Below are 26,625 nucleotides of genomic sequence, written 5' to 3'. Positions count from 1 at the left end.
TCAGTTTTGTTGCTTCTCTATAGCATCTCACTGATTAGTTGGTTGCTTTAACCTAGGCTATGTTTATTGATGTGTTTTCTTATGTTACCGCTCCGTGGTCACCATGTGATCGCGAAGCAGCCAGGCGCCCGTCCAGTCACCCTACCCTCCTCCCGCTCTCCCATAGAGCCGGGGGGAGGGAGGTCCGTCCTCGCTCGCTCATCCCGTGCCTGTCTCCCTCTCTCCCTAGGCGGAGGGAGTAGGGGAGACTGGACAGACCAGGACTGGACTTGACCGTTCTCTTGCTTCACGGTGCCGCTGGGGTGGCTAGGTAGGGGATTGGCCTTCCCCCTCCTTTGTTACTACTATCCGTTGTTGCCCCGTTGTTTGCTCGAGTCTGTTTTCGCCCTCTCGCTCCTTCCCGGATTGTTGGTGCTTTTTATCTTACCGGAGCTCCGTCAATCACGTGGAAGGTTGCTAGTTCCCCCTTGCGGGCGGACCTCAGGCGTACAGTTGGTCTTTTCTAACCATCCCGTCCTCGCTGATATCGCGAGACGAACACCGCCGCGAACCGGAATTTTTCTGGTACTTAGTGCTAATTAGGCTTAAGTGTATTTGTGTTTATTTTAAGCTATCATAAGTTTAATTTAAGCTAGCTTAAGCCGAGTCCCTCCCTTACCTACGTTGTCACACCGGATCTTTCCGGGGTTATAGCCTATTCAGCGGTAAGGGAGGGGTTATGCCAAAATTTTTTTCGCGCTCCGGCATGCAGCGGAGTTCTATTAGCCTATTAGCCTGTAAGTGATGTCTTGTAGGGTACTCATGTATCTTTTCACTTACAGACCACCAACTGTGAGCATCCAGGATGCAACGCCATGCTCCAGGACCCCTGTGGACATGAAGTCTGCAGTCCCACGCTCCATGCGCGACTCCGCACGGGAATCTGCAGGTCTGGTTCCACGAAACCTGCACCATATGTTACGATCTCGTGAGTCAGTTCTTAGACGGGGTAAGTATTCCCAACTCCGTTCGGTAATTCCAATAAATGTTTTAGATCTTAAGTTTAATTTTAATCTTTTATTTTTTAAGCTTAAGCTATTTTTATATTGGATGGTACATCCCCTATGTCTTTAGACTAAGCCTAATATTAGTTAAGTGTTTTAATCTTAAGTTTAAACTTAAAACATAATGACGCCCTCTCTTCCAGGCTCCCACCATTAGAGATACCGCTCTAGCAACCCTGAGGGCTTGGGTCGGCGGATTCGGGAAGAACGCCGCCAAGGGACAGCCCTACATTCTAGAGAAGAGGTTGGCTGTCCTAATCTTCCCCGGCGGCAAGTCGACGGGTTACGTCGACCCGGCAGAGGCAGCCCCCGACTATGGCGGCGATTCATCAACAGCTCGCCGCTTCAATAAAGGAACCAGGCCAAGATATCTCGTCGGATGTCGCGACACTTGATTTGAATATAGAACCCATGGTAGGTGTTGACGACCTGTTGGTCGAGGTAGGTACGTTGGACGCCCAAGGGCTTCCCTTGGGCGCCACTGGGTCTTCTACTCCTGCTAATTCTCCAGCTTCCTTCCAAGGCTTTACAGGAGCTGAGCTCCTTTATACTTCACCCGACGCTTCGGTAAAACCTAAGGTCAAGGGCCAGAAGGTTGTAAAAACCCTCAAAAAGACGTCGTCGTCGTCCAAAAGACTTTGTCGGCGTCAACGTCTCGTAAGTCTCCGGCTCTGCAAACCCCGGAGCAGAGAGGTCTAGAGCTTCTGTTTCAAGCTCCAAATCCTCAAAGAGCAGGTCTTCCAAGGAGAGGCCCCGTACTCCGGCTGAGCCAGCAGTTTCTCCTCTCCCCTTGGTACCTGTTCCAAGTTACCCATCCACCTCCACAGCAGCTCCGGGGTTTTGGATCCCAATGCTGGACTGTTGCAACACATGGGAGACTTGGTCGGCTCGTCTGAGGAGCAGCATGGAGCAGATGTTCTCCCGGTTGTCCGACAGGATTACGTCTCAGGACAATATCATCGCCGGACTTAATCAGGCCCCTCTAGCTACTCCCCCAGCTTTCGGCACCGGACTAGCTCAGCTCCCACCTCATGACTCTCTGCCTCCGTTCTCTATGAATAACCCCTGGAGGGTGGCGTCATACGCCCCTTTCCAGGACGGTCTTATTTCCATTCCGGAGTGTGGTACTCGAAGGATTGAGGACTTCGAGTTCTACCCGGAGGGTCTCCAACCACCGTTCATTGGCTACGCCAGACTTACTGACGCAGCCATGACTATAGATGACAAAGTCCCTAAGGAGACAGTCCTCTACTCATGTGACCAGGCTCAAAGAGAATGGCTCAGGTGTTTAGAGGATATGGATTGTTCAAATACGAGAATTCAAGCCTTCAAGAGTCCCTTCACCATTTTTACGATGGAGGAGGGAACTCCTCTTCCCTTTCTCAGCAAGATAGCAACGGTCACTATTCCAGCTGCCCAGAAGGGGGAGTCGTTGCCACAGCTAAGGGAAGCAGACCCCACATCTCCTTTGCTCCCTTCACTCGGAGAATTGTGGGAAGATTTGCCAACACCTTTTCGGCTGGCAAACTCAAACCAGACTGTTGCTATGATCAGTTTGGTGAGAAGCTGCCTAGGCTTCCGGACAGCCTCATTCAAGCTGAATTTGAGGCCAAGACTAGGCTCGCCAGGTCCATTAATACCATGGCAATGACTGAAGTAGCGACGATTTCTTACGGTTCTGAGCCGCTCTTCAAGCTCCTCACCAAGTCACTGACGCAAACAGTCCAGTCTGACATGTTTGAGTTCGCTACAGCCAGAACTAACTGCCGGAAACATGTCCTCCAGGAAGCAAACTATTCGTCATGAGCCGAATAAGTTGCTTTCATCCAACATCTGGGGGGCAGACCTCTTTCCTGATTCGATGGTAAAGGAGGTCCAGGCGGAAGCAACAAGGCTTAACCAAAGCCTTAAGGATCGTTGGGGTCTTACTGCAAAGAGACGCCAAGACCAAGCAGCAAGAGGTAAGTCTCAGAGGAAACTGAAACGTTATCAGCCTTACCAGAAAAAGCAGCAACGCTTCACCCAGGCTGTTTTCGGCTGTTCCGTTAGTACAATCAGCCCAACCCTCTACTTCTAGGCTCAATCACAGCCCATCTACGTGATTTCCCCCCAGCCTCAACCTTCCACCTCCTACGCTGTCTCCCCAGCCTTCAACCAAGTGTTTCGAAGGCCAGGCCTTTCAGCAATACGACCGCTTGGCAGGGGAGGCAGAGGTAGGGGATCTTTTCGTCAGAGAGGATCAGGAAGGTCTCTCAACAGGGGAAAACACTTCCGTGGAGGTCACTCAACCCAGCAGCAGTGAGAGCTCGAAGGTAGGAGGAAGACTGTTTCTCTTCCGGCACCGGTGGGGATTCAGCAAGTGGGCACAGAGTATTGTGTCGAAAGGCCTGGGTTGGAGTTGGGTTGCGGATCCCCCTCCATCCAGACCTTTCCTTCAACTTCCATCAAAAGAAATGACGGAGTATGCGGAGGACCTCCTTCAGAAAGGAGCAATAGCGAGAGTCAACAGATTAAAATTTCAAGGTCGCTTATTCAGCGTTCCAAAGAAAGGCTCACAAAAAAGAAGGGTAATCTTAGACTTTTCCCGCTTAAACTTGGCCATTCGCTGCGACAAGTTCAAATGCTGACCATCTCGCAGGTGCGGACCTAACTTCCCCGTGGGGCCGTCACCACCTCATCGATCTTACAGACGCATACTATCAATATCCCTATTGCAAGACACTTTCGCCCTTATCTGGGCTTCAAGATAGGAGATCAAGCATTCTCCTTTAAGGTAGTTCCTTCGGTCTGAACGTGGCACCCAGGTCTTCACGAAGTTGGCGGAAGTAGTCGTCCAACAACTGAGGTCTCAGGGATAATGGTAGTAGCGTATCTCGACGATTGGTTGATTTGGGCTCCAACAGTCGAGGAATGTCACAAAGCCACACTGAAAGTAATCCAGTTCCTAGAGTATCTGGGGTTCGATAAACAGGACAAAATCAAGACTCACTCCGGAGTCCAACTTTCAGTGGCTGGGCATTCAATGGAATCTATCCTCCCATACTCTGTCGATTCCATCAGCCAAGAGAAAGGAAATAGCGAAGTCAGTAAAGCAATTTCTAAAGCACAAATTTGCTTCAGGAGAAGCCAGGAAAGAATCCTGGGTTCCCTCCAATTTGCCCTCAGTGACAAACATCTTGATGAAAGCCCCAAACTGAAAGACCTAACCAGAATCTGGCGCTCACGAGCAAATGTCAGATCCAGGGACAAGTTGTCATCAGTCCCACAGATTCTACGGAATCGTCTACGCCCCTGGGCAAAAGTGAAGAACCTGTCCAATATCAGTACCCCTTCAGTTTCCTCCTCCGGGGATTACCATCCACACAGACGCTTCATTAAGCGGCTGGGGAGGATATTCTCAGTTCAAGAAGGTTCAAGGAACCTGGTCACCCCAGTTCCGCCAGCTTCACATAAACGTTATTAGAAGCGATGGCAGTGTTTCTTGACTCTTAAAAGGTTATGTCCGCCAAAGAACTCCCACATAAAGCTAGTTCTGGACAGCGCAGTGGTAGTCCATTGCGTAAACAGGGGAGGCTCCAAGTCACGACATCTGAATCATGTCATGGAGCCATCTTCTCCCTGGCGACAAGTTCAGTTGGCACCTCTCCTCCACCCATATAGCTGGAGTGAGAAACGTCATAGCAGATGCTCTATCCGCTCAGTTCCTCTGGACGTCGGAATGGTCACTGGACAACAGTTCGTTCCAATGGATTCTCTGGAGGGTTCCAGGTCTACAAGTAGATCTATTCGCATCTCAAGCGAACCACAAACTCCCATGTTATGTGGCCCCCAACCTGGACCCTCTGGCCTATGCCACGGACGCCCTGTCCATAGATTGGAACAACTGGGAGAAGATTTACGTCTTTCCTCCAGTATCTTCTCCTGAAGGTACTGAACAAACTCAGATGTTCAAGGGTCAAGTAGCTCTAGTAGCCCCAGACTGGCCGAAGAGAGCAATTGGTACCCTCTGATTCTGGAACTGGGTCCCTTCGTCCTCTTCGAATTCCCAATCCCAGGCTCTCCCAGTCAGGTACAAACGAAGACGTGTTCGCTTCCTCAGGAATTCTCAAAACCCTAACTTTATGGACTTCATGAAGTTTGCGGCTAAAAAAGATGCAGATATTGATCCACGAATATTCTTTTCTTGGAATCTGATAAAACGGGATTCAACTTTGAGACAGTATGATGCTGCAGTCAAAAGTTGGCAATCTTCCTGAGAGAATCAGATATTAGAATCATGACAATCAATTCAGCTATATCCTTTTTCAGATCTTTATTTGAAAAAGGCTTAGCAGCTAGCACTATTACGACAAACAAGTCAGCCTTGAAGAAGATTTTTCAACTCGGGTTCAACATAGACTTGACAGACTCTTACTTCTCGTCTATTCCCAAGGCTTGTGCTAGACTTAGACCTTCAGTGAGGCCTATGTCAGTGTCGTGGTTCTTGAATGATGTTCTAAAGCTGGCTTCAGAACAGACAATACGACATATTCATTTATAATGCTCTTAAGAAAAACTCTATTTTTTTATTAAGCTTGGCTTCAGGGAGCTAGAATTTCAGAACTGTCGGCGTTATCCAGAGATCCGAATCATATAGAATTTCTTCCCACAGGGAAGTCTACTTTCTCCGGAACGTAGCTTTTTAGCAAAGAATGAGGATCCTTTGTTGAGGTGGGAACCGTGGAAGGTGATACCCCTTCCGCAAGATGTTTTCTCTTTGTCCAGTATCGACCTTACGAGCCTTTCTGTCCAGGACATCCTCATCCTCGTCGGGTCCTCTCTTTAAGAGAGAAAAAGGTGGTACTTTATCTATTAGAGGTATCAGGCAACAGATCCTGTACTTTATTAAGCAAGCCAACCCTGATTCCTTCCCTAAAGCTCATGATGTCAGGTCAGTTGCCACCTCAATTAACTATTTCCAACACATGAATTTTGATGATTTGAAAAAGTATACTGGATGGAAATCGCCGATAGTATTTAAGCGTCATTACTTAAAGTCCTTGGAAGCTCTGAAATTTTCAGCAGTTGCGGCGGGTAACATAGTTTCCCCCGACTCTGCTTAATCTTAAGTTGAAGATCCAGTTCTCCTTTCTACCTATCTCATTCAACAGTTTGTCTATCCCTACCAGGCCGGTCCTGGACGTGAGTGCATTTAATCGCTTCGTGGAGAAGACAAAGTTCTCCATGGAGACATCCAACTCGGTTCTCTCTGCTCTCCGTCCAGGAGATTGGATGGTCTCCCTCGACCTGCAAGATGCGTACTTTCACGTCCCCCTGCATCATTCGTCGAAGAAATATCTTCGATTCATGGTGCAGGGAAGGGATTTATCAGTTTCAGGGCTTTGTGTTTCGGCCTCTCGACGGCTCCTCAGGTGTTTTACAGCGTTGATGAGGAACGTAGCAAGATGGCTACATCTGAAGGGGGGTGAGGATATCTCTTTACTTAGACGACTGGCTTATAAGAGCGCAGACAAAACAGAAAAGTGCTTAGAGAACTTGGAGATAGCTCTTCAATTGACCAGATCTCTCGGATTGCTCGTAAACCTCGAGAAGTCTCACACAATCCCCAGTCAGACTATCGTCTATCTGGGGATTCGGATGGATTCTCAGGGTTTTCGAGCGTATCCATCCCAGGAAAGAATTTTGAAAGGGTTTGGAAAAAATCTCGGTCTTCCTAGAGAAGGAAACGAAGCTCAGCGAGGGAATGGGCTCAGTCTTCTGGGCACCCTTTTCCTCGCTGGAGCAGTTCATCTCTCTAGGGAGGCTGAATATGAGCCCTTGCAGTTCCATCTAAGAAGCCCCCCAGATGCTGAAGCCTTGCCGAGGATGGGGGGCTTAGGGTTCAGCAGCTGGGCCCTGATGCCTGGTGGGAGCTGCCTTCTCGCTGGGCCTTGGTGCCCAGCTGTTGATTCAACTAAATTAGTCAGCCCTTTTCCTTCTACTAAAACATTTCATCTTTCTCCCTTACTCCCCCAATAAGGTATGGATTCTATGATGATGACTATTTGCTTGGTTTGGACATGATTTAGTCTAAATCTTGGGATTTGAAGGAGGGTGAGGATGGACGGCATCCACCTCACCCGTAGAACTCGAGTACCTGACGTGGTCGAGCTGAGGGAAAGTTTAATGTCAAACCCTATCCTCAGTGCCGGGTCTGATCTCGACGGACATCATGACGCCTTAGCACTGGAGATAGGGTGTATATCCAGTAATTACCCCTAGGACGACCCTAATTAAAGGGACGACCCGTCCTCTTAAGTGTGACTCCATGGTGGGTATGGGGAATATCTGGATGAATTAACTTTTTACGTTATTATGGCAACCACCCCTATCTGCTGCTGATGACCCTATGCTTTTGTTCAAAGGACTTGCCCACGGAACCCGAACTTCAGTCAGTCATGGTCGGTCCCCATGATCAATGTAGTACCCCTGGACCAAATGACAGAGGAAACACAGTTGACGACCCAAAGCAATGCAAGAAGATATACGACCAGGAAATCTCAACAAAAAGCATCTGGCTCCAGTATTGTCACACTGGAACCATTTGCCCTGAAGAGAAATAAGAAGTATGAAATAGCTCCTGGGGTCTTTGTACCAATTCTTTTAATAATACCTTAATTTAAAGCTTGAAGGTGACAATATAGATATTTTTCAAGTAAACAGAGAAATAGTGAAATGTTGTGGCAGACAACCCAAAATAACACCTCAAAATGGAAATATGCTTCTAGTAGAAAGCATCTCCCCAGAGGAAAGCATTAAGTTGATGGGATTGTCAGACCTTGCAGGAGTTACGGTTGAGTGCACTCCCCACTCCAGCCTGAACTCCAGCAAGGGCTTGATTTATGCCCCTCATTGATGGCTTTCTCTGAGGAGAAACTTTTAACAGAATTAAGACCAGGGTGTAATAAAGGTGGACAGGATGGCAAAGAAGGTTGATAATAGCAGAATACCTCAGCCTACCTTAATATTAACTTTTAATACTTTGAGAGGCCTTCCCCCACAATAACATTCAGCTCTTATATTATTCAGTGGAACGTAAATGGTTTAAAAACACGATTACAAATAGGAGAAATTCAAAGATTATTAAAACAATATGAACCAATAGCAATATGCTTGCAACATACAAATGAAAATGTCTCGAGAATAGGCAATTATACAGTAGCATCACATTCAGTTCCTGATATGAATACAATAGGAACAGCAATTTACGTCAATAACCGAATTACTTACGAAAATATATTGAGTAATAGTTCTGAATTCCAACTATCTGGAATTAAACTTCATATTAACAACTCTACTTTTAATTTGTATAATATTTACAACAAACCTTCATGTAACTATGATTTACAAAATCTACTTCAAGTATTACCGAATATAGGTGATGATTTTTTAATGGTTGGAGATTTTAATGCCCACAGCCCATTATGGGATTCCTTTTGCAATGAAACAGATTCACATGGTAACAAAATTGAGCATATGATTGACAATCATAATCTTTGCATTTTAACCCTCTAATGCTGGAGCGGTAAATAAAAAAATGACTCCCGTGTGCCGGAGGGGTTTGAGAGTGAGAGCGGAAGCGGAAAAAATATTTTTTTCAAAAAATCACAGCGCGCTTAGTTTTTCAAGATTAAGAGTTCATTTTTGGCTCCTTTTTTTGTCATTGCTTGAGGTTTAGTATGCAACCATCAGAAATGAAAAAATTTTCATTATCATATATAAATAATGTGATATATGATAGCGCAAAACAAATTTCATATATAATTGTATTCAAATCGTGCTGTGCGCAAAACGGTTAAAGGTAACAAGTAACTTTTTTTCGTTGTAATGTGCACTAAATTGCGATCATTTTGGTATATAACACATTGTAAAACGATAAAAGCAACACAGAGAAAATATTATCACAAAATGATGCATGAATTCGTAGCGCGCGGACGTAAAAAAATAATTTAAAAATTCACCATAAATCGAAATGTTGTTATAGAGACTTGCAATTTGTTTCAAAATGAAGGTAAATGATGGAATATTACGATACTGTAAGAGTTTTAGCTTACAAATGCAGTTTTCGACCATTTCGAACGAGTTAAAGTTGACCAAATGCCGAATTTTTGGTTTAAAATTTTTTTTATATGCAAATATAAAAAAAACTGATAAATGCTACAACCTTCCAATAATTTTTTTTTGTTATATTGTGCATGTTTTTGCGCACATTTTCATATATAAAACTCTAAAAAAGCGTAATATGAAAGGCAAAAATATTAGGAGAATGTGACCTACGCGTTTCGGAGATTTTCGGCCGTGAATTGGCGCGCGGAGGGAAAAAATATTTTTTTATTTTTTTTCAAAAATTCACCATAAATCGAGTTTTTTATTGTTCTAGAGACTTGCAATTTGTTTTAAAGTTAAGATAAATGATTGAATATTATCTAGACTGTAAGATTTTTATGTTAAAAATGCGTATTTTGACCATTTTCGGTTGAGTATAAAACTTAATTTAGAAATTCCTTACATAACTTACCAACTTTTAGTGAGTCTCAAAGCTGTTACCTAGGTTGTGGGAGATGGAGGTGGAGGTGTAGAGCATTCATGATAAGGATGCATTCCAAACCTAACTTCAGTGTGCTTTATCACAGATAACAGGCTAGGATGATGGGCAGTCTGGAATGAAGAATTAATATTAAAGGACAGTATGTAACCACTTAGGTGTACAAATTTATTGTACGTATGCAAACATTAAACACAACTGAGTATTCCTTACCTTCAGCAAAATGAAGACATGTAGGCTATGTAGAGGTTCTGGTTTATGTAAGTCACAGGTGCATGCCAGTCTGGAATGATAATGTAATACATATGATTATAGTATGTATGTTTACATACATAAACATGGTTATTACATATGTAATAATAAAGCACATTAATAAAAAAAATGTCCTTACCAAATTCTAGTGGTTGGCTTGCTTACTGGGATGGGCATATGGTAGATGAGAGTGGTGGCTGGGCTATGGAGTGGGATTGGCAGGTGCTTGGGAGTCCTGGAATGTAAAAAATATAAATAATAGAGTATGTATGTACTACTGTAACTACTGCACATGTTATTACTGTTTAACATATGTAGTAATACAATATAAAAAACAAAATGAAGAATTCTTTTACCATGAAGGAGTTTGGAGATGATACTACTCGTATCAACTGATTTGGGCTCTGATGAGGGGACATCTAGATCTGGAAAGAATGATGGGGTACATAAATGTAAGGTGGATGTAACTGTAGCATATGTATGCACACTTTTAATAAAATTTTTATTAGCAATTTTATAAAACATTTTTATACACATTTGTTAAGGATTCCTTACCTGATGAATAGGGCGAGGCATCAAAACCATGGAAAGGCTCAGAGTCATCTGGGTCGCTGTCACTATAAAAGGGTCTTGAAAATGAAAAAAAAATAATAATAAGGTTATGCAACATCAAACACATTGTACCACTATGTAAGTTAGTGTACGTATGTATGTAGGTGTAAACAATTTCCAACATAAAATGAAAATAGAAAAATGAAATTGCTTACCTGATTGTACACGTACAGGTGGACTGGGCTGCTACAAGAGTGTCCAGGTACCAGGGGGATCTGGAACTGTCACAGGTAGTACAGGGAGATCTGGAACTGTCACAGGTAGTACAGGGGGATCTGGAACTGTCACCGACTTCTGCAATAAAATTACAAATGATGAACATTAATGAAGTTACAATTTTCTCTTACATTTAGTTGTTACATTAAAAAATTAACTTTTATTTTTTATATTACACTATGTAAACACAAATTAGTAAAAACAGTTCAGAAATTCCCTACCAGGACTAGGAGTTGGGAGGTGGGTGTACTGGAGACTTGTGAAAGAAAGTGTCAAGCCTGGACTGCAACACTTCTCTTCGTCTGCTTCTCCTTCAGGGTCTCCTTCTAGAAAGTTACTAAGTCTAACTTCCATTCCCGTTTTTTTTTATTTTGTCAAACCTGGCAACGTTAGGGTCCTTTTCGTGCCTCAAAATAAGCCAAGGCTCTCTCCAAATGAGTAAAAACCCTCTGACAAGCCTTTCACAGTTAATGACCTGGGTTTTTGGGCTCTGGTGCCAGCCTCCTCTTCCGCCTCAATCATTTGTTGTTCAAGTTCAAGTAAGTCTCTGCAGACAATTTCTCTCCATGGGGATGCCAGCAGCTCCTGTTACATCATCAGGTTCAAGATCTAGTTTCACAAGCCTCTTGCTTAGCCCCTACGATCTTCCTCGTCACAGTCTCGACGTCTTCTTGCCTGGTCAAAGCATTCAAAACTGTGCACAAACTGTGGACACAGTTTTTCCTCTTCCAGGCCCCATTTAAAGTGGTCGTCTTCACCTCGTCCCAAGCACTTGCAATGTTCTTCACTGCATCAGCAATGTTGTAGCCCTTCCAGAATTGCTTCAGTGTCCACTCCTTGTTAGCTTCTATGGCCCTCAAAGCAAAACGTATGGTCCCTTCCAAGGTAGTAAGCCTTGAAATTCAGCAATTACTCCCTGGTCCATTGGCTGTATCAAGCGATGTGGTATTGGGTGGGAGGTACACCACCTTCACATTAGGGTTCATGTCGCTCAAATTTGAAGGGTGACTAGGGGCATTGTCCAGGACTAAGAGGGCCTTAAAAGGCAGACCCTTCGAAGTCAAATACCGTTCCACTGCTGGCACTAAATGGTCATTGAACCCAATCTTCGAAGACCATCAAGGTAACCCAAGCCTTCTTATTTGATTTCCAAAATCACAGGGAGTTGACTCTTGAAAATGCCCTTGAATGGCCTTGGGATTCTCGGCCAAATACACCAGCAAGGGCTTCAGTTTTCAAATCGCCCACTTGCATTGGCCCCAAACAGCAAAGTCATCGCTCCTTTCCAGCTTTTATGGCCAGGTGCTGACTTCCTCCTCCTTGGAAAGGTACATTCGATTTGCATTCTTTTCCAAAATAAATCCAGTCTCATCCACATTAAAGACTTGGTTCAGCCGTGTAACCACCATCCTTAATTATCTCGCCAAACCACCAGGAAAATTTTCTGCTGCTTTCGCTATCAGCACTAGCAGCTTCACCTTGCAGCTTTCACATTATGCAAATTTTGCACGAGCCTTAAAACGGTTAAACCAACCTCTACTCGCGGAAAAATTCACCACCAGCACTGCCTTCGCCAAACTTTTTCACTACTGCCGGTCATGCAGCGCTCTAGCCTTCTCCTGGATCACACTTAAGCTCACCGAATACGTCGCTGGTTCTGGTCCTCCAGCCAGATCATGAGCAATTTCTCCATTTCAACATGCTCTGGCTACGTTGCTTCTCGTTTATCACCGTTGACTTCATCGGTGCAGCATCCTTACCGTGCTTCAGAATACGTTCCTTGTCCTTCACAATGGTTAACCACCGTGGTCCCTGCTCAAGCCTAAAGAACGGCCTATTTCGGTGTTAGTTTTCTCCCTTCTCCGAACGCTTCACCACGTCATATTTTTACCTCCATCGTGATGACCTTCCTCTTCTTGGATGAACTATCATCGGAGGAAGTACTTTGGCGTTTAGGAGCCATTGTAAATTTGCGAAAATGGCAAGGAAAATCAGCAACGTCTTATCACACAACCGACTGAACTTCAGGCAGACACGCGATTGAAGTGGCGTCCTTTGGTATTGTTACGCTTAGCGTCCTCGACCGTCCGAGGTCGTTGTTCGGTCAATTTACCATACAGTTTAATAGTGTTAATTAATTTATGCGCCTCCGCTCAAAAACTAGTTCTGCGTATGAGGTATCGTTAAAAAGCATAACAAAACGTCGTAACCTTGGAATTTGCATTGTAATCTAACCAGCAACTTAGTTTTTTTAATTATTGTTACTGGAAAACAAGCAATGATTTTTTCATTATTTGCGCTTTTTATTGGACTGTTTTAACTGCGCATTCCCAACCAAGCTAGTGTATTCATTCGCCCTCGCAAACTAGTTTCCGCATTTGCGGCATCACTAAAAAAATTCAAAAATAAAAAATCGAAAAAAAAGTGTCGAAAATCATCATAACCTCAAAATTTTTGTTGTAATGTAACCAAAACATATTTTATTATATACTGTGCTAAACTATTAAAGGATTTTTTTATCATAGCATGCGTTTTTTAAAAGCGTCTTTAACTCGGAGCGTCGGAAGCGTCAGCGTCGTAACCTCGGAACAAGCGTCGTAACCCAGGACGGATTTTCTATTGAATATTTAAGAAAAAAGCGTCGTTACCTCTGAACGTCGTAAGCCGGAACCGTCGTAAGCTGGGGACCGCCTGTAGATCTCTTTATATCTTTGGTTCAAAGGTTTTAGTCCATTCTCTTAGAATTCTCCTATTATTCGGAAATGGATTTAGGTGGCAAACTCCCAGTCAGTTACAAACTTACCTCCCTCCAATAAGTAAGTCTATCCTAATGTTAAGACCAAAGGTTTGTTTCGTATATGAACAAATGGCAAATTGGTAACTAATTTGTATTTTTCATAACTAACAAACCTGAGGTCTTAACAGTTAAAGGGCACAAAGACTGTAGAGTTATAAGTGAATTGGATGGAACGTTCTATCCCTGGGCACAAATGAACAAAGCACACTTTTAATGGAAAATTCCATGAATGCAAGACTTGGTAAGAAATTAAGACATTTTTGTCATCTTGACCCTTATACAGTGCCATTACAGTAAATTACCCAAAAAGAATCTTGGTAAGCAGTCTCCATGAATGCTGAGAAATTTTACCAAGATATAGCATGCTCACTTATGGATGTTATTGTTTAGACCAGGGGTTCTCAAACTTTTTAACTCCTCGACCCCCTTATGAAGTTTCAAATTTTCTATCGACCCCCTAGACTAGCATTTAATATTTCATAAAAACAAAAAACCAATGTCAGAATCAATTAGAGTAGTATTAGTTTAGTACTTGACATTCAGTATGATGAAAAAAGAAGTAACAACTAGTAAGAAAATATGTTTGGAACTTTAGATGTACGAGTTATGTAACTTAATTCTCCGACACTTTCGTTATTCATCGACCCCTTGGATGGTCCTATTGACCCCTGGGGATTGATATCAACCACTTTGAGAACCCCGGGTTTAGACCATTCATAGACAACTACTTACTGTTATGGTACCTGTACCCAACACAACTATGGCTCAACAGTTAGGCTGTAGGACATACTATGCAATTTCATAAAAAAAAGGTTGGTAACTTGCACAACCTTTCCTGCAGTATTAGATTGATGAAATCTCCAAATCTGCCAACACCAGTGATACCAGAATCCTTTGTCCTTGTTTCCACTAAAATCCTAGAAATAGTGTCAGGTGTTATGTTAATCTATCTAAAATCAGCCACTGTTGTTTGAACATTTGCATTCACTGTATCTCAGCTATATAATGGACCCATCCATACACATGGTCAAGTACAAGTTGAAAAAGTTCCTGTATATCTATTGGGAGAGCCAAATCAATGCCACACATAATTTTCTTCTGTTCAAAATACAGGGTGTATTCATTTAAAAAATCAGATCCAATACCATTGCTTTTATTAATGGGACAAAAAATCAGGTAATTTCTCTCAACTACATTCACTGATAGGTTGTAGCTTATGACATTTTAAAAATAAGATACAACGCTTGCCATTTCAGTGCCAGGCGCATTAGTAATGAATATGAGGCTGACAACATTTATCATAATTTACTTTTTCCTTGTATATATTCTCAATGTTTTGTATAATGTTAATTTCTGGGCTCAGCTCGTGTCGGCCTATGAAAGGATCCTTAATATCATTCTTTCTAGGTAAAATTAGCCTAAAATTACCAGAGAAAAATAAAATTAAGAAAATGTCAGTAAAACTGACTCGCTCACTCTTAAAAAGAAGTGTCGGTATGATAAAGGGGCGAGTGTGGAACACTACCACGAGCCAAACACCAATTAGAACTTCCTGTCAGAATCCCCCCAAGAGAGAGCTGATACCAACGGGCGATGCAGCCTCTACTACTACTACTAGAGGACGCCACGGACAGCAGCGCCCCTAGCGGACATCCTTAAATTTTAGCGCTAGCGACAAGTCGCCATTTCTTGTGCTCGCCCCCTTTTTTGGATTTTATTCGTAATATCTACGATGGAACGCTCTGCTATTGCCACGGCTAAGTTAAGTAACTCATAAGTAACATTTTACCATAGTTTTATCTTCCGGGTACCAGTATTTTCCTCTTAATAGGTCATATACGGTTCCCCGGTTGTCTCGTGGCGGCCATGCCGCCTCGTAAGAATTCCCGGTCCTCCATACTGGGACTTCTTATACTTATGGGCTTACGTTATCACATTCATTGTTTTACATCGAGTTTTAGCTAGTTCAGCCCTCCTACCATTCTCTTAGCTTGTATTTAGGGCTATTATTATTATTTGGGCCGCCCAGCATCCCGGCTCTTGCTCTACATCGGCTATCGCTGGCTCCGAGTAGGCATACTGTTTTTTGGAACAGTCTGCCTCCTCCTCCTGGGCTTTCTTTCTCTTTTACTAAAAGTGTCTCTTCCACCTTTCGATGTAATTTTATTTACTTATTTAGGGTGTTAGGCTAGCCTAGTGCTTGTTCCATGTTTTGGTACAGCGTGGTTCACGTGGCCCTACCTACCGTGGTGTTTTTGCTCGCGGCCTAGGCCACTTGCGGTCACGTGTCCCATAGCACCTTACCCTGCCCCTTCCCTCCCTCTCTGATATAGGGAGGAGCTGGGGGACCCCTTGGTTGTTATAACAACCTCATCGCCTTCTCTCACACTTTCGGAGGTGTCCAGGGGTCCTCTCAGCGGGGGGTATAGGGCGACCACTCTGAGGTACCGGGTCTCCATGCGGGTAGTCGGTGAGGCAGGGAGGAGTAGGCCATCCCTCCCCCCCCCCCCTTTTTCTCGCTCCCGCCGTGTTTTCGCCGAGACCTTCCTCCTCCCCTCCCCAGTTGCTCAGCCACATCCCTTACGATACGAAAGGAGCCTTCCGTCGCAGCCGGGGCTTTGGTTATGGTTAGGTTACTGGCTCCGCTAGCGGGCAGGGTGGGCACTACGAGTGGTCGGTTTGCTTGCCTTCTATATCCTTATATCTCCGCCGTTACCGGAAGGGAGCTTACCCTTACCTACGCACTCTTCTAGTAGACGGGCGGAGAGAAGTTGTTTTATTTTTGTTATTTTAAGGATATATACCCTAATTCTAAGATATTTTGCAATGAATTGTGTGTTATTATTATTTTATCAACCATCCCCGCCTTTTTCCGTCGTGGTTTCCATTACCACCACTCCTAGTTGGTTGATTCTTGTGCTTCCGCCATCGGCGGAGCCATAGCCTATTCTTCCAACCTGGTTACACAACGTATTTTGGCGGGGCTTCTGGTTTATCTAACTTTATCGCTCCGGCACCAGCGGAGCATATGTTAGACTGTAAGTGTTTACTTGGTACTCATGTACTTTTTCACTTACAGGCTACCAACTGCCAGGTCCCAGCTTGTAATGCGACGCTTTAACGACCCCTGTGGACATGACGAGTGCAGGTCCCACGCCCCCTTGTGCCACGTCGTTCAACGAGTTGATCGTCTGGCACCCTGAGGCCTGCGCTATATGCTACGACCTAGTCGGTCAGCTGGGAGATGGGGTAAGTCCATTATAGACTTACTTATGCTTTTACTAACAACTTCTAGTCGTAAGTTTGTTAACCTCTTTCCACAATTGGCAGCTAATCTCACCTTTCTTTCAGGCTAGCGGTGTGAGGGAAGTCGCCCTCGCCACCCTGAAAGCGTGGGTGGGCGGCTTTGGGAAAAACGCCGCCAAGGGCCAGCCCTACATTTTGGATAGGAAGCTGGCCATCCAGATCTTCCCCGCGGGCAAGTCGACGGGTTACGTCGACCCCTTGTCCGCTGCCCCACTGATAGCCTCCATTCAGCAAGACCTCCAGCAATCGTTTGGGGTCGTAGCCTCACAGGAGTCGGTTCCGGACGTCGCTGCCCCTGGACCTTAACCTATAGCCCATGGCGGTAGGTGGGGAGGATTTGTTGGTTGAGGTAGGTATGTCGGGCGCCCAAGGTCTTTCTTGGGCGCTCCTTGGATCTTCTCCTGTCCCCTCTTCTTCCGCTTCTTTCCAAGACTTTGCGGGATCTGAGATCCCTATTCGCTCTCCGCTCTCTCTGTACCTCCTAAGAAGAAGGAAAGAGAGAACCGAAGACCTTATCTAAGTCGACTTCTAGGAAGTCGTCTTCGTCTTCTTCGGCTTCCTATGCGATGCGGTGAAGGCAAAGCCGGGCTCTTCCCAACTCGAAGAGCTCCAGAAAGCAAGGCTTCGAAGGAGAAAGGCTCGCACTCCCACCGAGTCACTGCCTTTCTCCCGCCTCCGCTGCTTCCACTCCGCCTATGCCGGCAGGGGTAGCAAGCACCAGCACCTGCGATCCATCTACTGTCTCAGCAGGGGTGATGGAACAGGTGGTGTGCTAGTAGGCTCCCAAATTTCCTTCCGCACTGGGAACGCGTTCGAGCAGATGTTTGCCCAATTGTCAAACAGTCTGTCTCAAACTGGACAGTCAATCCAGGATCTCTCTAATAGAATGAGAGAGAATGAGGACCGAGTAGCTGGGCTAGCTCAGGCTCCTCCCCCCAGTCTCCCCTGCATCTAGCACGGGGATTCTCCAACTTCCACCTTATGACTCCTTGCCAGCTTTCTCTATGGGAGAACCCATGGAGAGTAGGCTGCCTACGCTCCATCAAGGACGGAATGATTTCTATCCCGGAGTGTGGAACTCGAAGGATTGAGGACTTCGAGTTCTACCCTCCGGGTCTGTCGCAGCCTTTCATCGGGTATGCTAGGCTGACGCCAACGGCTCTCACGAGAGAAGACAAAATCTCTAAGGAGTCAGTTCTTTACAGTAGAGATCACGCCCAGCGGGAATGGTTCACATGCCTTGAGGATTGGGAGTGTACTAAAACACTAGACTCCAGGCCTACAAGCGTCCCTTCACTATTTTCGCGACGGAAGAGGAGGTCTCTCTTCCGTTCGCCACGAAATTGGTGGAGAAGTCTCTTCAGGCAGTCCTCAAGGAGGATTGAGCCCATTCCACAGTTGAGGGAGGCGGAGTCTACTTCTCCCCTCTTCCCCGCCTTCGGAGAATTGTGGAAAACCTGCCAGCTACATTCACGCTGGGTAAACTCAAGCCGGACTGCGCCATGGACCAGTTCGGTGAGAAGTTACCTAGGCTGCCGGATTCCCTAATCCAGGCAGAGTTCGATGCGCGAACTAGGTTTGGCAGGTCCCTCAATTCCCTCATCATTACAGAAATGGCTGCTCTTTCCTACGCTTTCGGAACGCGCTGTTCAAGATTCTGGCGAAATCTCAGTTTCAGACGGTTCTGACGGACGCTTTTGACTTCTTCCAGGCTAGGAGGAACTGCCGGAAGCATGTCCTACAAGAGTGCACAATCAGGCATGAGCCTAATAGACTCTTGGCTGCAAGCATGTGGGGAGCGGATCTCTTCCCAGAGTCCGCAGTGAACGAGGTCCACCACGAAGCTGCTAGACTCAACCAGAGCCTTAGAGCTAGGTGGGTATTTCCCTCAAAATAGGAAACAGGAATCCGTTCCCACTGCTGGCAAGAAACCAAAGAAGGCTGGTAAGAGGTTCCAGCCTTATAAAAAACTCCAACAACAGCAGCAATTTGTGCAGGCAGTCCCAGTTACCCAACAGGGACAACCTTCCACCTCTAAACAGAACCAACCTTTCCTCCTGGTGCCCCAGCAATCTCAACCATCCACTTCCTACGCTATCTCGCCGCCGGCCTTCAACCCTGCCTATGAGCTCAACCCCCCCCAAGGCTACTCTCAACCGAGAGGTAGGGCGAGAGGTTACTTTCGTCAGCGTGGCGCAGGAAGGGGCACGAGGAGTAGTCAGTTCAGAGGAGGGCGTGGTGGCCAACCCGCCCATCAGCAATGAGGCTCCCCAGGTATGGAGGGAGGCTGTTCCTCTTCCGCCACAGGTGGGGGTTCAGCAACTGGGGCACAGAGCATAGTGTCCAAAGGATTAGGCTGGAGTTGGATCAAAGATCCCCCTCCAATCAAATCATTTCATCAGGTACCGTCAAAGGAATTGATAGATTACGCGGAAGAACTCCTTCAGAAAGGAGCTATTGCGAGAGTCAAACATCTAAAATTTCAAGGGCGCTTATTCAGCGTGCCAAAGAAAGGCTCAACAAAAAGAAGGGTAATCTTAGACTTGTCAAAGCTAAACTCTTTCATTCGCTGCGACAAGTTCAAGATGCTTACCCTCTCGCAAGTAAGGACCTTACTTCCGCGTGGAGCCGTCACATGCTCCATCGATCTTACAGACGCATACTATCATATCCCTATAGCCAGGCACTTCCGCCCATTCCTAGGATTCAGGCTAGGAAATCAGACATTCTCATTCAAAGTGATGCCCTTCGGTCTGAATGTAGCCCCCAGGGTATTCACAAAGATAGCAGAAGTGGTTGTACAACAATTGAGAGCTCAGGAATCATGGTAGCGGCATACCTCGATGATTGGTTGATCTGGGCACCAACAGTCGAGGAATGTCTCGAAGCTACCAAAAAGGTAGTTCACTTTCTGGAACATCTGGGGTTCCAGATAAACAAAACGAAATCCAGACTTACTCCGGAATCTCGTTTTCAGTGGCTAGGAATCCAATGGGATTTGTCTTCCCACAATCTATCAATTCCAGTGCCAAACGGAAGGAAATAGCAAAATCTGTCAGGCAATTCCTCAAATGCAAACAAACGTCAAGAAGAAACCAGGAGAGAATCCTAGGGTCTCTTCAGTTTGCTTCGGTAACAGATATCCTTCTGAAAAGCAAGGCTGAAAGATATAAATCGAATTTGGCGGTCAAAACGCAAACTCCAAATATCGAGACAAGTTGGTCAGTAATTCCACAGATCCTTCGCAACCAACTACGGCCTTGGTCAAAAGTAAAGAACTTAGCCAAGAAAGTACCCCTTCAATATCCCCTCCCAGTGCTAACCATTCACACGGATGCATCCCTGTCCGGGTGGGGGGGATACTCTCAGTTCAAACAGGTTCAGGGGACTTGGTCAGTTCAATTTCGCCAGCTCCACATAAACGTGGTTGGAAGCAATGGCAGTATTTCTTACTCTGAAGAGACTGCTTCCCCCGAAGAAGTCTCATCTAAGGCTAGTTTTGGACAGTGCAGTGGTAGTTCATTGCATCAACAGAGGAGGCGGGTCCAAATCCAAACATGTGAACCATGTCATGATAGCCATCTTTGCATTAGCAAACAAACACAAATGGCATCTGTCTGCCACTCACCTGGCAGGAGTAAGAAATGTGATAGCAGACGCTCTGTCCCGGTCAGTTCCTCTGGAACTCAGAGTGGTCTCTGGACGTCGGGTCATTCCAGTGGGTAAGCCGGAGAGTCCCAGGTCTCCAAGTGGATCTCTTCGCCTCACAAGCGAACCACAAGCTCCCTTGCTATGTGGCCCCCAACCTGGACCCTCTGGCTTATGCCACGGACGCCCTGGTCGTTAGATTGGAATCAGTGGAGGAGAATTTATGTTTTTCCTCCAGTGAATCTTCTCTTGAAAGTCCTAGACAAACTAAGGTCTTTCAAAGGGATAGTAGCTCTGATTGCACCGGACTGGCCCAAGAGCAACTGGTATCCTCTTCTCTTGGAATTGGGTCTCCGACCTCAACGGATCCCCAATCCCAAACTATCACAATCAGTACAAATGAGGACTGTGTTCGCTTCCTCAGGAACTCTCCAGACCCTAACTTTATGGACTTCATGAAGTTTGCGGCTAATAAAGATGCTGACATTGATCCACAGAATATTCTCTTCCTAGAATCGGATAAGAGAGAGTCAACCATTAGACAATATGACTCAGCTGTTAAAAAATTAGCATCTTTCTTGAGAGAATCGAACACTACAACCATGACAGTTAATTTGGCTATATCCTTTTTCAGATCCTTATTTGAAAAAGGTTTAGCTGCTAGCACGATTACCACTCATAAATCGGCTTTGAAGAAAATCTTTCAAGTAGGTTTTCAGATAGATTTGACTGAATCTTATTTCACATCTATCCCTAAAGCCTGTGCTAGACTTAGACCTTCCCAGAGGCCTACTACAGTTTCATGGTTCTTAATGACGTCCTCAAACTAGCTTCAGATACTGAACAACTCATCTTGTACATTCATAATGCTCCTGAGGAAGACATTATTCTTATTAAGCCTAGCCTCAGGAGCTAGAATTTCAGAACTGTCGGCTCTATCCAGGGATGCGGGTCATGTGGAATTCCTCCCACCCATCAGGAGAAGTTCTACTTGCTCCGGATCGTAGCTTTTTAGCCAAAAATGAAGATCCTCTTGCAAGGTGGGCCCCTTGGAAGGTTTATCCCACTTCCGCAGGATCCTTCTCTCTGCCCAGTATCAACTCTTAGAGCCTTTCTATCTCGTACTTCTTCTAGATCCTCAGGTGCTCTCTTCATGAGAGAAAAAGGTGGTACTTTATCAGTTAAAGGCATTAGACAGCAAATCCTTTACTTCATTAAACAAGCCAACCCTGAGTCATTCCCAAAAGCACATGATATCAGGGGAGTAGCCACCTCTATTAATTATTTCCAACATATGAACTTTGAGGATCTTAGAAAGTATACTGGATGGAAATCCCCGACAGTCTTTAAACGGCATTATTTAAAGTCCTTGGAATCTTTAAAGTTTTCAGCAGTAGCAGCGGGAAACATAGTTTCCCCTGATACTGTTTAGTAGTTGTAGTATAGATCCAGGTCTCCTTTCTACCTACATAAACCAACATGCCTCACCCTATCGTCAGGCTACTCAACATCATAGCCTTAGCCGTTATATCATATAGTGGTTTGTCCCTTATTTTTTTGCTTGGGACATCCACATTTGTACTGATAATGTACTTCAGTGTAACCTACCCTTATTTTTATGCTAGGGTAGGACACAATATGTTTGTATATATTCACCATTTTATGTTAATGATGAACTTCAGTCACAATGTGTTTGTATATATTTTGAAATAATTGTATTGATGATGGATTTCAGTGTACCTACCCTTATTTTTATGCTAGGGTAGGACACATGGGTGTATATATTTTGAAATTTTGTATTTTGTTAAGTAAATCCCAATTTTCCTTATTTTACATGCATCTTTGTAATTTACTTTAATTACCATTTAAGTACTTTAAGTTTACTAACATTTTATTATTTTACTGTTAAAATAAGTTAGTTTAAGTGCTTAATTTGTATGCTGTAATTGATTTACTTATATTATATCCATCATTTTTTAATTGTTTTTCATTGTTCCTTTTTCCATCTTGTCTGTTTCTCTGGTACTCTTTCATAGGCCGACACGAGCTGAGCCCAGAAAAAGGATTTTGACGAAGGAAAAATCTATTTCTGGGTGATTGGCTCGTGTCGCCCTATGAAACCCCCCCTTTTTTATAGTTTGTTTTCCCCCCCTTGCAGGACAAGATGTATTTAACTGTTTTATTTAAGGATGTCCGCTAGGGGCGCTGCTGTCCGTAGTAGAGGCTGCATCGCCCGTTGGTATCAGCTCTCTCTTGGGGGGATTCTGACAGGAAGTTCTAATTGGTGTTTGGCTCGTGGTAGTGTTCCACACTCGCCCCTTTATCATACCGACACTTCTTTTTAAGAGTGAGCGAGTCAGTTTTACTGACATTTTCTTAATTTTATTTTTCTCTGGTAATTTTAGGCTAATTTTACCTAGAAAGAATGATATTAAGGATCCTTTCATAGGGCGACACGAGCCAATCACCCAGAAATAGATTTTTCCTTCGTCAAAATCCTTTTTTTATTTAGTCATCATGAAATTTTTTTTATTTATTGATTTATGAAGTATTTGCTCAGGTTATGGGAAAAAAAAGAAAAGGCGTAGGGATGATGATGGAAGTGCCACAGAGACAGAGGGTGAAGAAGAAACCGGAAAAGAAGCCTGGTGATGAAGGTTAGTAAAGTGCGTGTATTTGCATATCATGATTGAATGACTGTTAACACAGTAAAGAAATCCCTCAACTTTTTCGACTACATATGCATTCAGAACTTGTGGGACTTATCCTTATTACCAGTGCAAAATATTAAATAACACTCAATAGTGGACCATTTTTTGTATGAATGTCAATACCATTATAATCAACAAATGTAATTTCTTGGAAAATCAGAGAAATTTACTTGATTGCGTTTTGAACCCAAGTATAAAATTTTCAAGGAGCTTTAATGTGATAAATAAAACCTTAAAATTTTGTCAGTAAAAGAAATGCTTCAAAGCAGCTTGTAAGAGCTAATTATTTCATTTTGTCCTTAGGATATGATCCATATGGCATTGAGAGTGCTGATGAAGGAGGCCCAACATCACCAACACCAGCATCTGTTAGGAGCACTGTAGTCTGGCAGTCTAGATCATCAGATGATGCTACCTCAACTCCCACCCTTAAGGAAATAGCTGAAGACAGACTTTCGGCGTTCCGCACTTCGTTGAGCAAAATATTTGCATTGGTAATTATTACAAATCTGACATTTCAAACACTATAAGAATCATGTGACGTTTTGTTTTCTCTCTCTCTCTCTCTCTCTCTCTCTCTCTCTCGTCTCGTCTCTCGTCTCTTCTCCTCTCGTCTCTCTCCTCTCTCTCTCTCTCTCTCTCTCTCCTCCAGGCTGTCTCTTGATAAATTTGAATGAATTGTGAGGTAACAAATTTGAAAGTAATTTGTATTTTTCCTAGGTACTATACAAACCAGAGCCTTTTATATTAGCGTATCCTTCAGCATGAGCATTAAACTGCAGTTGAAAACATGGTAGCATGATAGTTAATTGATGGAGACGGGGGTGAGTTGGGAGGATCCCTTTCTTGTCAACCAACACACTATTTTTTCCTTCAGCCTATGGGACTAAGTGGGGCAGTTGATGTGGGATTAAAGTATATAAAAGGGTTTGATTTGTATACATATGAAAAATACAAATTACTTATTAAATTTATTTTATATAAGGCTCTTGTCTAGCAAAAAAAAAAAAAAAAAAAAAAAATGGCAATTTATGGTGTCATAATGAGCCAATTTTCGGTTATCAGCGTCATAAGGTGCTGATAATAGAATTTTGGTGCCATAACATACCTAACAGTGGCACCATTAACCAAAACTTGGAGCCTAAAATTGCCAAAAGTTGGTTAATGGCAGTTTTTGCTTATCAGCACCCTGCAGAGAAGGGGACCCCTGCCGATAACCAGTGACTGCCTGTGCAAACTATTCCCTTTTATGTAGGAGACTTACTTCTTAGGAAGGAAGCCAATTTCCACAATTGATTGGAATTGAGAACAGTCACAGAATTGCCATGCTCCTTTTACTTTGCAATCAGGGGATGTCATGATCCATGCAGTACAAGAAGGTATGTACTTTTGTAAGTATGAGGGCAAATTGTAGGAGAATGAACTATGACGTCTGTAAGAGACTTACCAAGTGAGGGAATTTTGACCAAACTCTACCATGTCCTCCATCACCACTATAAAAGTGGACATGGGCCACACCAGCTAGTCACAAGGACTAGGACAGGATGTCCCCAGTGTACTCAGCTGTATGTTGTCCACCTACAGCTTGTACTTTGGGCTAGATGCTGCTTAAAGAGGGGAATTGATATAAGGGAACTTTATCGCTCCTGTAGACTCACAATAGGTTCTTAGTACTTGGATGAGATACTGTTCTTGTCCGAAACAGAATGTGGTTGCCAACACAACTTGTTGGGCATGAATCACAGGTCCTAAGGTTGTGTCTAAGGAGGACTTGTGGGTGACATCCTTCAGGTAGAAGAAGGTAAAGGTAGTCTGACAAAGTTGGATACATTGCCCTCATTGCTTGAGAAACTTAAATGTTCTTATGAAAAGTGCTGGACAAACCCATGCCTGACTTGTAAGTTCTCAAGCAGGAAGGAGGTAAAGCAGTATCATCTAGATCACAACCAACGAAGTTTCAAGGTAAGGAATTGAGAAATTGCAGAACCTCTTGTCTGAAAGACAGATCTTGAGCTTTTCCACATTCTGTTTAAAAAGTACCTAACAGCATGTACTGGGCAAAGCAACATCTCATTGAGATCACCATTAATGAAGTCTTAGGGAAGGAATTGAGAAAGCAAAACCTCTGGTCTAAAACAGACAGATCCTCAATCGTTGCCAAAGCTAAATGAAGTAGAGGTTTCTGCCCACTTCAGCTTGAGGACAGGGTTGAAGTACTCCCTATATTAAACAGGAACAAGTGCCTCTCAAGAGGTACTTAATTAAGTTCCTGATAGGAGAGCAGATTATTCAAAACTTCTCATAAGCATAGACAACTCCACCAGAGTAGATTGGTGGAGCCCCTTCAGCTTGAAAACCTGTGATAGGCTGAGCAATAGCCCTTTACTGCAGATTGAAAGGAGATTGTCTCAGCAAAGGTAAATGGGAAGTTTTGATCTACTGACTTCATAAGCTTTCAAGCAGGGAGGTTGCCCTCTTCCTTAGAGGAGATTCAAACCCATCTGATTACTTTGTAAAGTCAGAAAGAAGGGAAGTTTGTAGACACCCTTCATGCACTTACTTGTGTTAATGAAAAGCCTTCTGCACTCGGGTCTTTGGGAGTGGGTTTTTTTCAGATAGTACTCAACAGTGTGTACTGGGCAAAGCAGCATCTCATTCAGATCACCAATAAAGTCCCAGAGAGAAGGAATTGAGAAAATAGAATCTCTTCAGGAGCGATAAAGTTCCCTTATATCGATTCCCCTCTTTAAGCAGCATCTAGCCCAAAGTACAAGCTGGAGTAGCTTCTGTTATTATTATTATTATTATTATTATTATTATTATTATTATTATTATTATTATTATTATTATTATTATTATTATTATTATTGATTTAGATGGCATTAGCTTCACCCTTACTTCCAGTTTATATTACGTACTATTTATTCCTGCCACCCCTAATTTTAGTTTGAAATGAAAACCTTCTACGTTATTCAAGTTTGAAGTCATACATGCTCAATTTTGGCAGTGTTGCACACCACAGGGCCTGCATTTTTCTCCAGCATGTTTATTTATTTTTTTTTTATTTTACTTCATTTGATTCACTATGTTATTTTCCTTTTCACTAAAAGATTGGTAATTTTTTATTTTGATACCACTGTCATTCTCATGAGCACTGTTTAGTACCAGTCCCATGGGAATGAAAGCTAAAACAATGACAATAGATGATAAATATCTTAGCAATAGTAAATTTGCGATAGGTTAATTTTTTTTATTAAATGATTTAAGGAGTAAACTTGCGATAGGTTGATTTTCTTATTAATGATTTAAGAGACTTGAAAGCACAGCATAAAATCTCCAATTTCGAGTTGCGGTATTCAAGTAAGACAGAACCAAAAAATTCATATCGAAAAGGATCTAGTATGTTAGACTCATGCAAATATGCAAGACTAATAATGTAAATTAGGCGTTAAATTT

The 26,625-nt window shown here is 43.7% G+C and overlaps 1 pseudogene; it reads left to right on the top strand.

Moving 5' to 3' along the window:
• Positions 1-26,625, top strand: part of LOC135210696 (protein lines-like) — a 75,589-nt pseudogene that overhangs the window by 40,719 nt on the left and 8,245 nt on the right.

This window comes from Macrobrachium nipponense, chromosome 4 (genome assembly GCF_015104395.2).
Source record: "Macrobrachium nipponense isolate FS-2020 chromosome 4, ASM1510439v2, whole genome shotgun sequence".
In the NCBI taxonomy this organism is placed as follows: Eukaryota; Metazoa; Arthropoda; class Malacostraca; order Decapoda; family Palaemonidae; genus Macrobrachium; species Macrobrachium nipponense.
This window is presented reverse-complemented; position numbering and strand designations above follow the sequence as displayed.